Here is a 14,217-nt window from a genome sequence, read left to right on the forward strand (position 1 = left end):
ATCTGTGAAAAGGAAGTATTTTGTAATCAAGTGTAATTAACAATACTTTCAAAATTAAAGCATGTACCTCCATAGCAGTGACTATGCATGCAAAGCCCAATAGTAGAGAAATGTCTTAACTTCTTTTACCCCAGCATCTTCCAAACTCACATGACCACAGAACCCTTGCTCTCTCCCCTCATGCTCCCATAATAGTTATTGTCTTTTGGGAAAGCTACAAAATTCCTAGATCCTCGGTCCCCAGGTGGTCTGACATGATTATGCTGCCAGCCAGTGTGTAAATGGAGCTGTTGTTAATGGGCAGAAATTGGCTTGGCCTCCTGTGTCCATTAGAAATGCTTTCATCAGCAAGTACTAGAGTAAGTAATTTCAGTTTGAGCTCTTTCTAATGAAAGTTCAGTCCTTGTATCAGCTATATAGAGGTCACCTGGGAGCCTGTTAGAAACCTGGACTTTCAGGTCCCACCCTAGATTTGCTGAAAGGAAATCTATATTTTATTTTTATTTTATTTATTTATTTTGTTTGCGGTACACGGGCCTCTCACTGTGTGGCTCTCCCGTTGTGGAGCACAGGCTCCGGACGCACAGGCTCAGTGGCCATGGCTCACGGGCCCAGCCGCTCCGCGGCATGTGGGATCTTTCCGGACCGGGGCACGAACCCGTGTCCCCTGCATCAGCAGGCAGACTCTTAACCACTGCGCCACCAGGGAAGCCCGGGAATCTATATTTTAATAAGATCCTCAGGTAATTCAAATGCACAGTAACATTTAAGGAGCACTGATTTAAACAATAAGGGGATTATTTTTTTTATCTAATAATAAATTCAAAGATGGAGGGTCCTGTTTTGATTTGCAACCCAAAGGAGTATTTAGGGCCCAGGGTCCTGTTTCCTCATGGTGGTAAAATGGCTGCCAACTCTATGCATTTTATCCTCTCTTAGCTGCATTGAAATACAGCTAGAAGGGGCTTCCCTGGTGGCACAGTGGTTGAGAGTCTGCCTGCCGATGCAGGGGACATGGGTTCGTGCCCTGGTCCGGGAAGATCCCACATGCTGCGGAGCGGCTAGGCCCGTGAGCCATGGCCACTGAGTCTGCACGTCCGGAGCCTGTGCTCCACAACAGGAGAGGCCACAACAGTGAGAGGCCCGCGTACCACACAAAAAAAAAAAAATTACAGCTAGAAGGCGACAGGGGCAAAGTAGGCATGGAAGGAGGCAGGGACAAAGGACTTTTTCTTATGTGGATACATTTTTTTAATTTTGGCCGCCCCACAAGGCTTGCGGGATCTCAGTTCCCTGACCAGGGATTGAACCCGGTCCATGTCAGTGAAAGTGCTGAATCCTAACCACTAGACCACCAGGGAACTCCCAGGCTTTCTTTTTTTATTAAGAAATAATTTATTTCTCAGGAGTCCTGCTATAGCTTCCCCTTGGTTCTCATCAGCTAGATCTGTGTCACATATTCATGCATTAGATCAATTACTGACAACATGTAACAGGAAAGCCTCAATTGCCTTTGTTCTTGACCAGTGCTGTCCAAAAAAAATATAAAGCTAGCCATATATATAACTTAAGATTTTCTCATAGCCACATTTTTAAGAAAAGAAAAAAAACAGGTAAAATTAATTTTAATAATGTTTTATTTAACCCAGTATATCTAGACCATTATCATTTCAACATGTAAGCAATATAAAAAAATTGCCAATGAGATATTTTATTTTCTTTATTTCATACTAAATCTTTGAAATCGAGTCCATATTTTATGCTTATACTACATTTCAATTCAGATGCTAAATTTTCATTAGAGATGTTTGATCTGTATTTAGATATCAATTGAAAAGGTGTTCACCAAATTGCTCCATGCATAATTAAATATTTTCCAATAATCAAATCATGTTTCAGATTTTAAATTAAATTAAATTTAAATTAAATTAAAAATTTGGTTCCTCAGTCACATCAGTCACGTTTCAAGTGGCTGGTTGCTGTTATATTGGACAAGGCAGGACTAGGCCCTCGCTACTCAAAACATGGTCCAGGGACCAGCAGTGACAGCATTTTCTGAGAGGTTGTTAGAACTGCTGAATCTTGGGTCCCACCCTAGATCTATTCAGTCAAAATCTATATTTTAATTTAACTTAATGCACATTAAAGCTTAAGCTGTACTCAACTTTGGCTAGGATTTACAATGACTGTGGGAACTTTAGAAAATACTGTTGCTTACACCCCACCCGAGAACCTTGGAATCAGACTTTCTATGGGGTCCAGACATCAATATTTTATTGAAGCTTTCCGGGTTATTCCAATATGCAGCCAAGTTTGAGAACTGCTGGTCGAGACCAATCCTGATTCGTCCCCTCAATTCAGACACATTGCAACCCCAGCACTATGGTAGTGGAAGTTCTTAAGTAACCAAGAGTGGTTTCCATATTTGCTTCCCTTGTTCTGTGGATATTTTCTGTAGGGATCGGTGTCTGGCTGGTATCTGCTGTACTTGCTTGGGTCACACTCTCTTGGTCTCTTTTCTCCATTCAATCTGGCTAACTCTTTCCTCTGTTTTCCAGTCAACAGTTTCACCATAGCTTACCTTCCTTATTCTCCCAGGTAGCTGACACGTTAGGCTGTGCTGATCCGTATTCAAACCTGATCTGGAAGCCCATCAAGGGCTGCCTTTACTTCCAACTCCTCACCTCTGCTCCAGCCCTAGTGAAGATGCATCTTGCTTCTTTGTTGTGTTATTCATTGCCTCTGCCTCAGTGTTTCATCCACAGTGTCCTTTTCTTAGTTCTTACACTTCCCACCTTATACATTTCCAGAATTAATTTCCTTTAGGTGCTCATAATTCTGCCTTTGTTTCGTTGATTATATTTTGCCTTCTCGTTGACGATGAGCTCAAATGAGGTGGGTATGAAGTCTACTCATTTAAAGCAGCTCTGAATCTATGAGCTCTAACTGAGATGCGATTTTTATGACTATATTTGGGTACCTTGTAAGCTGCTCACGTACCCTTCTCTGGGTTCCTGGAGACTCAAAATGTACACAGATCTCAAAACATAGGCTTGCATATTTACATGCCTCCATTACGAACTATACCATCTGAGCTTCTCTTCTGAGGAGGGAACTTTAGCAGCACAGACTTGGAAAAAATAGGTTCTTCTCTACTAGGAACCTTCACCTGGGAGGCTCTCATTAGTACAGACAAAGCCACTTTAAAACAAAAGCGTATTCAGTTTGCCCAGCTCTAAGAGGTGCTGTCGTGGTCATGTGGACTCATGAACAAAGGGGCTGACTGACAGCCTTTTGAAATCTAACCCGTTTCTTGGTAGAAGGGCCTCTGTACAGGATACATTTCCACGATGAGGATGAGTAATTGCTGTCAAATCTAACAAAAGGAGTTCTCTGAAATTTAGGCCATGTAACACTTAGGCTATGTAATAAAACAGCTATGTATTAGGTAGTATTTATTTATTTAAATATTAAGAGAATCCTATCAGCTTCTGGAAATTATTATTAAAGTATAAATGTTTTTATTTGAGATCGTGTAAACAAGTATGTGAAGACTGAGCACTTGGAGAAATATAGGAGTTAAGCAATAATAGCAATTCTTACTCTTACGTTTGAAAGTAAATCAGTATTTTAACTGTGTAAACTCCATGATTTAAAAAGTCTTAGTTTAGAAAAATCTGATTTTTGAAATTTAAAATTGTAAGTACGATCAAAAATATTTTTTAAAGTCATTTAAAAAATCTATCACATTTATGTATTTTTTCTAATATTTACATTGCATAAAAAATTAATATGGTAAAGTCCCCATGACATTTTTGAATAGTCATTAGAAGTGAACTATTCAGAGAAGCTCCCTGAGAAATACGGTCCATATGACTCAAATTATGTATAGAGCAGCAAAATATTAAAAGTATAATCTTAGCTTCCTTGTATTAGAATTAAGAAATATCATGAGGAACCCCAGACATTTTGGAGGACTGGAAAAACTTTGACTTCTGCAATCAAACACTCTGTTCAGTAAAAGAGGAAAAGCTAATAATTAAATACACATTATATCTAGTAAAATACACATTTATGCCAGCATATATAATGAAGTATATCCAATTTGCCCAATAATATATGTAACACATGGGTGTGTTGTGTCTTGCCTTGTTCATAGCACTTTGATAAATAATCTTACCATCCCCTGTGGCCCTGGGCAGAGTCAGTAACATTTTGGTTCCATTCCACAGATTTGAAAATGGAGACTCAGAGAAGAACAATATATATCCCAAATCAGCAGAATGTAAGATTAGAAATCATTCATCTTACTCAACAGTTGGTGTTCTTTTCACTGTAGTATGCTGCCTCTTTATTTCTTAGGGCTCTCAGACAATAGAACTTTTTAAGCTTTCTGGGCTATGAGATGTTAAAGGACTGGCCAGCGAGCTGACTACGCCATGGTGGATTAGACCAGCCTGACAGATTGCTCCTATCTCCTGACAGAACCTCAGTCCCTTTTTCCATAATTCTGAAAGAATTAAAGCTTTGAAATTTAGTTTTCCCATAAGTTTGGCATAAATTTAGTGGCAAAATTATGCCTAAACCAACAGGAGGTTATATATAGTCTTTATCCCACTTTGGGTGAAGAGCTATAGGTCTCACTGCATAAATACTGGTGTATTTGCTAGGGATCCACAAACTTTTTCTCTAAAGATCTAGATAGTAAATATTTTAGTCTTTGTGGATCATACTGTCTCTTTGGCAACTACTCAACTCTGCCATTGTGACTAGCACAAAAGCAGCCAGAGAGTATATAAATGAAGGCATGGCTGTGTTCCAATAAAACCTTATTTACAAAAATAGGGGGCAGGTTGGACTTTGTCCACTGGCCATAGTCTGTCAACCCCTGGACTTAAGGGTGATGGCTAGATTTGATGGGACTATTGCATAATGTATTATATTTGCACCATATTACCTTTCTGACATTGAAACATATCAGACCCCAAAGGATTTTGGTAAGGGGCCATGGGCCTGTATCTAAGATTTAGAGGAAATATTACAGAAGAGAAAGTCATCTCTGTTTTGGTCAAGCACTAAAGTCTTCGTACACGCATGACTGGAGGGCCAACTAAAGTTCAGGTATTGCCAGTGCATTAGTCAAGAATGAGTGCTGTGAACCGGAAAGTATTTAAACACATAGGTTCATATTTGCCCCACATAACAGTAAATTCAGTGGTAGGCAGTACAGGGCTGGTTCAAGCTAAGTGGTTCCCTCAGAAATCCAACCTCTCTCCATATTCATTCTCTACCATCCTTAGTTGATAAGCCTTCATCCTGACGATCATTGCCTCATGGTTGTAAAATGGGTGCTGTACCTCCAGGTGTCACATACACACTCCCAGCAGAAAGCAAAAAATGGAAGTGGGGAACATTGTATCTATATTAGAAAAGCAGAAACTTATCCCCAAATCTCAACATTTAGTCTATCACTGGACTAAACAGGATCATAAAGCTACCACTAATTGTAAGGAAGCCTCTGGAAGCAAGTATTTTTAGTTGGGTTCGTTTTCATTACCCACTGAAATAGGGAGAAAAGATATTGGGTGGACAAGTTGCACCATCTGCTGAGGCATCTGTTCTTGTTTTGGTAGCTGTTACATTTCATTACAGATATTTAACATTTTATAGTCTTCTCTCCTGGGCAACATATCTTTTTAAGTATCACCAGTGTTAGCAGTGTTTTCCATCTGAGTTGGAAAATTAAATAACATGATTCACATTTTTAAAATGTAAATGTTGTGTAATATGAATGTATAATCACTTGAGAATGGATTTTTCAGAAATAAACTTTCCTGAGGATTTTAGTGTTGGAAGATTTTGTTTAGATGGGACCCTTAGTATGTGTGTTTGCAAGGTTTGAGGAAAGACTGAGGTTGAAGTCAGTGGAAGGCAGCTTACACATTCAGCCTCGTAAGCAAGTCTTTGTTCTCATGGGGGACGATTGCACAGTAGAGCAGGATTTCATGACATGACATGGTGAACTCAGAGAGCTTTAAGATAGAACAGTCACTCAGTAACTTTCTTAACTATGGCTCTGCTACAAGTCTAAGAGAAAAGCAATTAGATAGGCACACAGAGACCATTTTAGTTTTTACTTGTGTGTCTTTTTTTTTTAACATCTTTATTGGAGTATAATTGCTTTACAATGTTGTGTTAGTTTCTGCTGTAACAAAGTGAATCAGCTATATGTATACATATACCCCCGTATCCACTCCCTCTTGCGTCTCCCTCCTACCTTCCCTATCCCACCCCTCTAGGTGGTCACAAAGCACCGAGCTGATCTCCCTGTGCTATGCAGCTGCTTCCCACTAGCTATCTGCTTTACATTTGGTAGTGTATATATGTCAATGTTACTCTCTCACTTCGTCCCAGCTTACCCTTCCCCCTCCCCGTGTCCTCAAGTCCATTCTCTATGTCTATGTCTTTATTCCTGTCCTGACCCTAGGTTCATCAGAACCATTTTTTTTTTTAGATTCCATATATATACGTTAGCATATGTTATTTGTTTTTCTCTTTCTGACTTAGCACTACTGGGCATATACCCTGAGAAAACCATAATTCAAAAAGAGTCATGTACCACAGTGTTCATTGCAACACTATTTACAATAGCCAGGACATGGAAGCAATGTAAGTGTCCATCGACAGATGAATGGATAAACAAGATGTGGTGCATATATACAATGGAATATTACTCAGCCATAAAAAGAAACAAAACTGAGTTATTTGTCATGAGGTGGATGGACCTAGAGTCTGTTATACAGAGTGTATTGGGATCTTTACCCTCCTGTCTGAGGTGGTATTTATTGTCTTTCTGGACACAGGGCACTTACTTGTTTTTTGTTTGTTTGTTTGTTTTTTTTGCCTAAGCTACTGTAATAAGAAAGGATAGAGGTACCCACACAATTTCAAATGTATCTTTGCTTTAGTAGGCTATCCTAAAATGGTACAAGTGGAAATAGCATGAAAATAAATAGATTCATTTATTGATTTGTTTAGACCTTAAATGTAAGTGAAATTAGTTTTTCTTCAACTACGTTCTGTAACACTGAATTAATTCTAGAATCTGTTTCAATGTAGCCATTATGACTAAGTTATAACAATGACCTTTGATCTGTCAGATAAAGCCTAATTTTGAAATAATGCCCATCAGACCCTCATCTGCTGTACTTTTGAAAACTGCAGCAAGAAAATCCAGTTTTTAACCCAAATAGTTCATGGTTCTTAGGGAATTCAGAATTAAGTGACCACCAAGAACTATTTCAGAAGTGACCAGAAATGGAATGGTCTGCATTTTGATGAGGAGAAATGAAGAAGAAGCCATGTTGGTAACTGTTTGAATCTGGATTACTCTGTGGCATCCAGATCATTCATTAACATGGTCAAACAAGCGAGAATCAGCAGATACTGATGAAAAACAGACAGCTAAAAGAGTAGGATCAATGTGAACAAACCTATCAACTGAGCCAGAAGAAACAGAAATAAATGAGAAGAGATAAATCCTTAAAATCATTCAAAATTTTATCATCAGGGAGAGTTAAAAACAGACTCCTATGGAAGAGGAGTAGTTCAAGACCAAGAAGGGATTCTTGGAAATTAAAATGTAATTGTTGACTTAAAAAATAATAGTATAGTGAAAAGATGAAGAAACCTTCCAGAAAAATGGAGCGAAAGAACAAAGAGTTGGAAAATATGAGTGAAAAGATGAGACATGATAGTGGTCCTACATATTTTTATAGAGGGTCTGGAAAGAGATAATTGAAAAAAAAATTGGAGGAAATAAAAGATACATTCACACACACATTTTTAACTTTTCCAACTCTTCAGACAGCAAAGGCCCTCTGAGTGCAAAGTAGGTTGAGTAAGCATATGAGTGGATCGGTAATTAAACACATTTTCCTGATATTTCAGAACACCAAGGAGCAGGAGAGGATGCTAAAATATTCCAGAAATGGGAGTGGGTTAGGGAATTGACCACAGAGATGATTTCTAGAGGACAAGAGAATGATACCTTCTTGGTTTGGTAGGAATTTTGATTCTGTTCCCAACAAACTGCAAATTCAGTATGAAGGGAAAATAAAAGCATTTTAAGACAAGTAAGAACTAAAACATTTGCTCATCCCCAGGCCATTCCTAAAAGAATTAATGCAGCAAAATAAAAGAGAGAAATGTGGGTTCCAAGGATAGGTGGATAAACTAAACTAATACAAAAAACAAGAAACCCCAAGACAGTAGGTCTTTGGCAAATGGTTAAAAGAAAAAAAAAAGCTGTCAAAAGCAGAATAGGATTTTTAGGGATCTCTAAAATCCTAAAAGCCAATGAAATTTCTATAAGAGAAAGTGCGATAAAACTGCATGTTCTCAGTTAACGGAGTATTTAAGTGGGGCCCTTCTCGACTCAGTTTTCTTTGTTCTGGTTCTTGAAGCAGCACAGGTGAGAGCAGTGTTGTATGGCCTTCTCTTCCTTCACATGCACAATTTGTTTCTGCAGAGAGTATTTACCATGTAATTTTCATAATGTAAATGCTGTTCATTTTTCAATTTACAAGCATCACTGTGTAAAAAAGTTATAGTACAGAACATGGTATAAATGATAAAACTTTGACAATGTGAGAGTAGTAGTTTGCTAGAGAAAAGTTGGGAGGTGGAAAGGGGAAGAATGTGAAAGGAGACAGAGGGACCCTAATCCCTCATTTTACAGAGAGAGCAAGATAGCACTGCCTCAATTTGGTGAGTTAAGAAGAGAGGTTTAAACTGTCTACAGATCAATTGAAAAACAAAATATTATATAATATTAGCGGTGGTGAAGAGAAGGAAAAAAAGGGAATGGCATACTGTGGAGTCAAATGATAATTTTTAAGTTGACAAATCAAGAAACAGGGTTTTGAGCATATTATCTGGAGGTACACTTTCCAATTCAGTAGCTACTGGCCAGGTGAGGTTATTGAGCCATTGAAATGCGACTCATCCAAATTGAGATGTGCTATAAGGAAAATACACATCAGATTCCCAAGGCTTAGTATGAAAAAAACGAATGTTAAAATACCTCAGTCATTTTTAATATTGAATAATGTTGAACTGATAGTATTTTCAGTCTATTTAAATAATATATTGCTAAAATTAATTTTACCATTTTCTTTTTGTTGTTTTTAATGTGTTACTAGAAAACTTAAAATTACATATGTGATTCGCTAGAGTTCTATTGAATAGTGCTGCCTCTAGAGAGGTATAGAGGTAGACTAGAGGAGTTGAAATCAGAAATGATCCATTTATTTGTACCATTGTGGGAGTGGACTGGTGTGATGGGAAAGGAAGCCTTTTTGTCTTATACTTTTATATCTTTTAGAAAATTGTTTTTTATTAAATATTGAGTAGTTTCGAAAGGATATTTGTAAAATATATGAAAAGCATGAGGAAGAACGAGATAATAAATATTCTTAATCACCACCCAGTTTAAGGAAACAAAGAAGCAAAAACAACCCACCATTTACATTGAAGGCATTTCTCCCTCCCACCCCAAGCTCCTGGACTGTTTTAATTTTTATTATTGTCATCATAATAAAAATAATCATATGCCTTTCAAGAAAGTTTTTAAGTGGAGGATATCTTTTTTTTTTTTTTTTTTACAGTCCAGGTCTTTTATCTTCTTTACATCCATCATACCATGAATTCATAGGGATTGGGCTCCAACAGTTCAGCCTCCTTTCCACTGGTTCTCACGAAGTGTGCTTCTCTGGGTAGGGCAGGCTGGCGCTTCAGTTGAACCCAAGCACCTTTCTCTTTGGCTTCCTTCTTTTTCTGATCATTTTCCTTCTCCCGTTTCAGGAATCTATATCAGCTCTTAGAGTGCTTAATATGCTTGATACACACATTAATTCTCTTGGCAAGAATCTTGCCCTTAACTTGTTTGTTTACAATGATGCCAACAGCATGCGGGGTAACACGTAGACTCTCCCAGTTTTGCCGTGGTAACATTTGTGGGGCATTCCTTTTTGAACAGTGCCCGTTCCCTTGATATCTACAATATCACCTTTCTTGTAGATTCGCATGTATGTGACCAAAGGAACAACTCCATGTTCTCTAAAAGGCCTAGAGGACACGTAGTGGGTGCCCCTCTTCTTTCCCTTTGTGTTGGTCATTTTGGTGAGTTACTGGAAGATGGCGGTTCCGGCCAAAAGGCAGGATATATTGTATAGTTTTTTTGTTTGTTTGTTTGGGTAATTTGACAGTATTAAATTTTAAAATGGCTATGCTATTGGAATTAGTTGTTCCCTTTGAGAAATATGTTTTATGTGTTCCAAAAAATGCAAACTGCAAAGAAGTATGTAAAACTTGATGTGATTTTAATTTTTCTTAAAAACATGGATGTTTGTATATCTACTTTATAACTATGCATGTACACATACATATACATGTATATGCTGCCATACACATAGACATGATATATGTATGTATACACACGAACGTATGCATAGTCAGTACCTGGTAACATTGCTTATCTCTCATAAGTCTGATTGGAAGGGTATTTTCTTGTTTTATACATTTTCAGAGGCAGATGATCATGCAATTATAATTTTATTTACTTGGTGATAATTTTCTGTATTTTTCCACATGAAAATACTTGAAGAAATAAAATAAATATTTAAATATGTTTGAACAGTTAGGGCTTTTTTAGAAGAGAACACATTGCCTTAGAAGATAGGAAGCAACATGTTTTGAATTTTTTTTAAAAAAATGTTAAGTTACACAAAAAGTATTAAAGCCAACCTTTTTTTTCTCCCCCACCCCAAGTGTATTAGTCCAAGAGGCATGTGTTATCACTTTCAAACCAACCCTAAAGCTGATTCCTTATCTCATCCTTTCAGTCTAAGGCACTTGGAAAGAATACAGCAGTCTTCCTCCAGTGCTTCCTTTCCAACACAAACTTTAAGAAGCCTGTCAGCAAATCACATTAATGTAGTGAACTGTACTTCCCACAGGACAGTCAAAACAAAGGAGATGCATGAATCATTTTAATTTGATGAATGTAGGGCATGATATATAGGTAATGTTTACTTTTTCTCTAATTATACGTGTTCATGAGCACTGAAAAGAACCTTTTTTGCGGGGTAGGGGGCAGAGCGCCATGCAGCTTGTGTGATCTTGGTTCCCCAAGCAGGGATTGAACCTAGGCCACCTCAGTGAAAGCGCTGAGTCCTAACCACTGCACTGCCAGGGAATTCCCTGAAAAGATCTTTTTTACTTCATAAAATTACAAAGAAGAAATGAACTATTTACTTCAATCCTATCATCCAGACATAACCATTAATAATATTTTGTTATATTTATTTCTAGTATTTCCAGACATAAACATAAACTATATTTTGAAACTTTGGACATATCATGTGTATGTCTTCTGTTTTTTTCCCCAAAACCATTATATTTGGAGTGCTTTTTCATGGCATTGAATATTCTTCATAGGCATAGTTTTAATAACTTTGGAATAGATCATTTTAGAGAAATCAATGAAAAATATATTATGAGTTTAAATTGGAAATGAATATATTGCATTTTTATTGGGGTTGGGATTGAACATATTTGTTCTTCTAGGGGAGTTTTAGTATACAATTGATACCATAAGTGAAAAGATAATGAAATGTTTACCTTGTCATAATCAATAGCAATTTTCTTAGCTGTATTAGGTGAATGGAAGTCTTTATGGATGTGGAAGACATGTCCAGAGACATATCTTGAATGAAAACAGATGGTTGTACACTTCTGTACCCACCAATAGATGAAAAGGCGGAAACTTCATTAATGCAAAGTGGCGTGGAGCTGTAACCATGCATCTCAGGACAAAAATGAATCTAGATTCTGTTCTTGTCTCAAGGAGGCAGAAGGTTAAAGGCTTATCTTTGCCAGGCTGTTTACCCCTAACGGATGACTCATTAGGCATAAGCTAGCCTTGTCAAGGTGAATTCCACCGGTACCAAGTCTAATACGTATCATGAAAGATGGGATGTGTTAGTGGTTATGGAAAGGGGTGTGTGTGGAATTATATCTTCTGAGGTCAAGTGGATGAACGGGGTTGGATAGGTGGGGGAAGGAATTGTCTTTAGGATAGGTAGGAATCCAGGAGCTGGTACCACCTGAGGAGAACCACTGGATTTTTATTTTAGGTGGAAGATCAGAGACATTTACAAGGATTATAATAAGGAAGAGTTTGATAAGGCAAGATGGGAGGATCAAACAGGTAGTCAAATGAATGAGAGAGTGGAGAGAGGAACTTATAAAAATCAAAGCTCCCACCTCCCAGATGCCTTCTGTGGGCCAGCCACCTCTCTCCTGTGGGTGGAATGCGAGTCACCTGCTTAGGGGGGAGTGATGGAGGAATAGGCCGGGTTTCTTTTTACTTGGCATGTAAGGATAATAAGGTTGAAGGAAATGGGAAGGAAGGACATAGATTGAAGTAAACAGAGCCTTAATTATTAAAAGAGTTTGAAGAGTTGACATTGTCTGACATTTCAAGAGGAATTAAAGGCTCCTTTTAAATGATTCACAGAAGGTCATAGGATTGTTCACAGGTAGCCCCAGGAAGTTGCCCACCACTACTGGATATGGATGTGAACTCTTTATTCCTCTAAGATCCTGACCTCTGGGACAGACAGTGTATTCGCTGATGAAAAGTAAAACTACCTTCCCTTTGCATTAGGATTTGTAGGCTCCCTCTCAAGCTAGTTTAAGCAAGAAAAAGGGGAATTTATCAAAAGGATGCAGGGCTGTTTCCAGGGATCCCATGGTAAGAAAGGAAGAATCTGAAAATAGGAACTAAAAAGCTTTCAAGTATCCAGGCGGCAATTGATTTTCAGGTGCTCTCTTATCTCTGCTTCTCCAGTGCTATTTTTCTCTGTCCCCGTTTCTCTTTCCACATGAGGTACAATGACGGTTCCAGGTGTTTACATCCCCTGGTTCAAGTAACTCATGACTGGCCCTCAGAAGTCTGACCCCAAATTCTCAAGAGAGGAAGAAGCTGATTGGCTCAGCTTGAGCACATGTATGTCCATCCTTGGTCCAGTCAGCTCTGGCCAGTGGTAAGGTCCTAGCACAAATATAGGTGCCATTGATATGCCATGGAAATGGGTCAGATAATAATTCTCAAAGAAGTTGTGGGCTCCATGGGCTCTCCAAAATTGACCACTACCACTGACCCCTTAGTAGATGTGGGGCAGGGGACATAGCCTTTCACCATCACTGTGTTTTCTTTTCCACCAAAAATAATATCTAGCTCCTTGCACTTGAAAATGTGGTCCATGAACCTGCAGCATTAGCATCGCATGGGAACTTAGAAATGCAGACTCTTAAGCCCTACCCCAGACCTACTGAATCAGAATCTGACAGTTCACGAGATCTCCCAACAACTTTAGGACATACTATTTGAGGAATGCTGATTAGACAGAGGAGCAAATTAGGAACCACAGATTAGGGCTGTTAAAAGGGCTTCTTCCAGAGAGGGATGGCGGCCAAATTGTTTTGTCTGAACTTCAGCTGAGAGCCTTCCCCTGCCCTCACCTAAGCTTCCTTTTGAGTGCATTTCTGCTGGAAATTCAGCATTCAGGATGAGGATGGAGAGAGATGCCAGTGTCTGTTGTGGGAACCATGGTGTATGTTGTCCTGTTTTGGCACTGAGAGGTGATCTGTGGGGTGAAAAAAGGAAAGAGAAAAGCAATAAAGGTGTTAATATCATCGTCAAAATGGAAGTATCAGCAAGCTTGCTTTTTTTTTTTAACATCTTTATTGGAGTATAATTGCCTTACAATGGTGTGTTAGTTTCTGCTTTATAACAAAGTGAATCAGCTATACATATACATATATCCCCATATCTCTTCCCTCTTGCGCCTCCCTCCCTCCCACCCTCCCTATCCCACCCTTCTAGGTGGTCACAAAGCACTGAGCTGATCTCCCTGTGCTATGTGGCTGCTTCCCACTAGTTATCTATTTTATATTTGGTAGTGTATATATGTCCATGCCACTCTCTCACTTTGTCCCAGCTTACCCTTCCCCCTCCCTGCGTCCTCAAGTCCGTTCTCTAGTAAGTCTGTGAATTGGTACAGCCACTATGGAAAACAGTATGGAGGTTCCTTAAAAAACTACAAATAGAACTACCATATGACCCAGCAATCCCACTACTGGGCATATACC

At 38.6% G+C, this 14,217-nt stretch overlaps 1 protein-coding gene and 1 pseudogene across 2 annotated transcripts in view; one reads left to right on the top strand and one right to left on the bottom strand.

Moving 5' to 3' along the window:
* The window catches only part of PLCB4 (phospholipase C beta 4), a 418,294-nt gene that overhangs the window by 197,923 nt on the left and 206,154 nt on the right, over nucleotides 1–14,217 (top strand). The window lies entirely within an intron of this gene.
* Nucleotides 9,682–10,205, bottom strand: LOC132505469 (large ribosomal subunit protein eL21-like; annotated as a pseudogene).

The sequence above is a fragment of the Lagenorhynchus albirostris genome, chromosome 15 (genome assembly GCF_949774975.1).
Source record: "Lagenorhynchus albirostris chromosome 15, mLagAlb1.1, whole genome shotgun sequence".
Taxonomy (NCBI): domain Eukaryota; kingdom Metazoa; phylum Chordata; class Mammalia; order Artiodactyla; family Delphinidae; genus Lagenorhynchus; species Lagenorhynchus albirostris.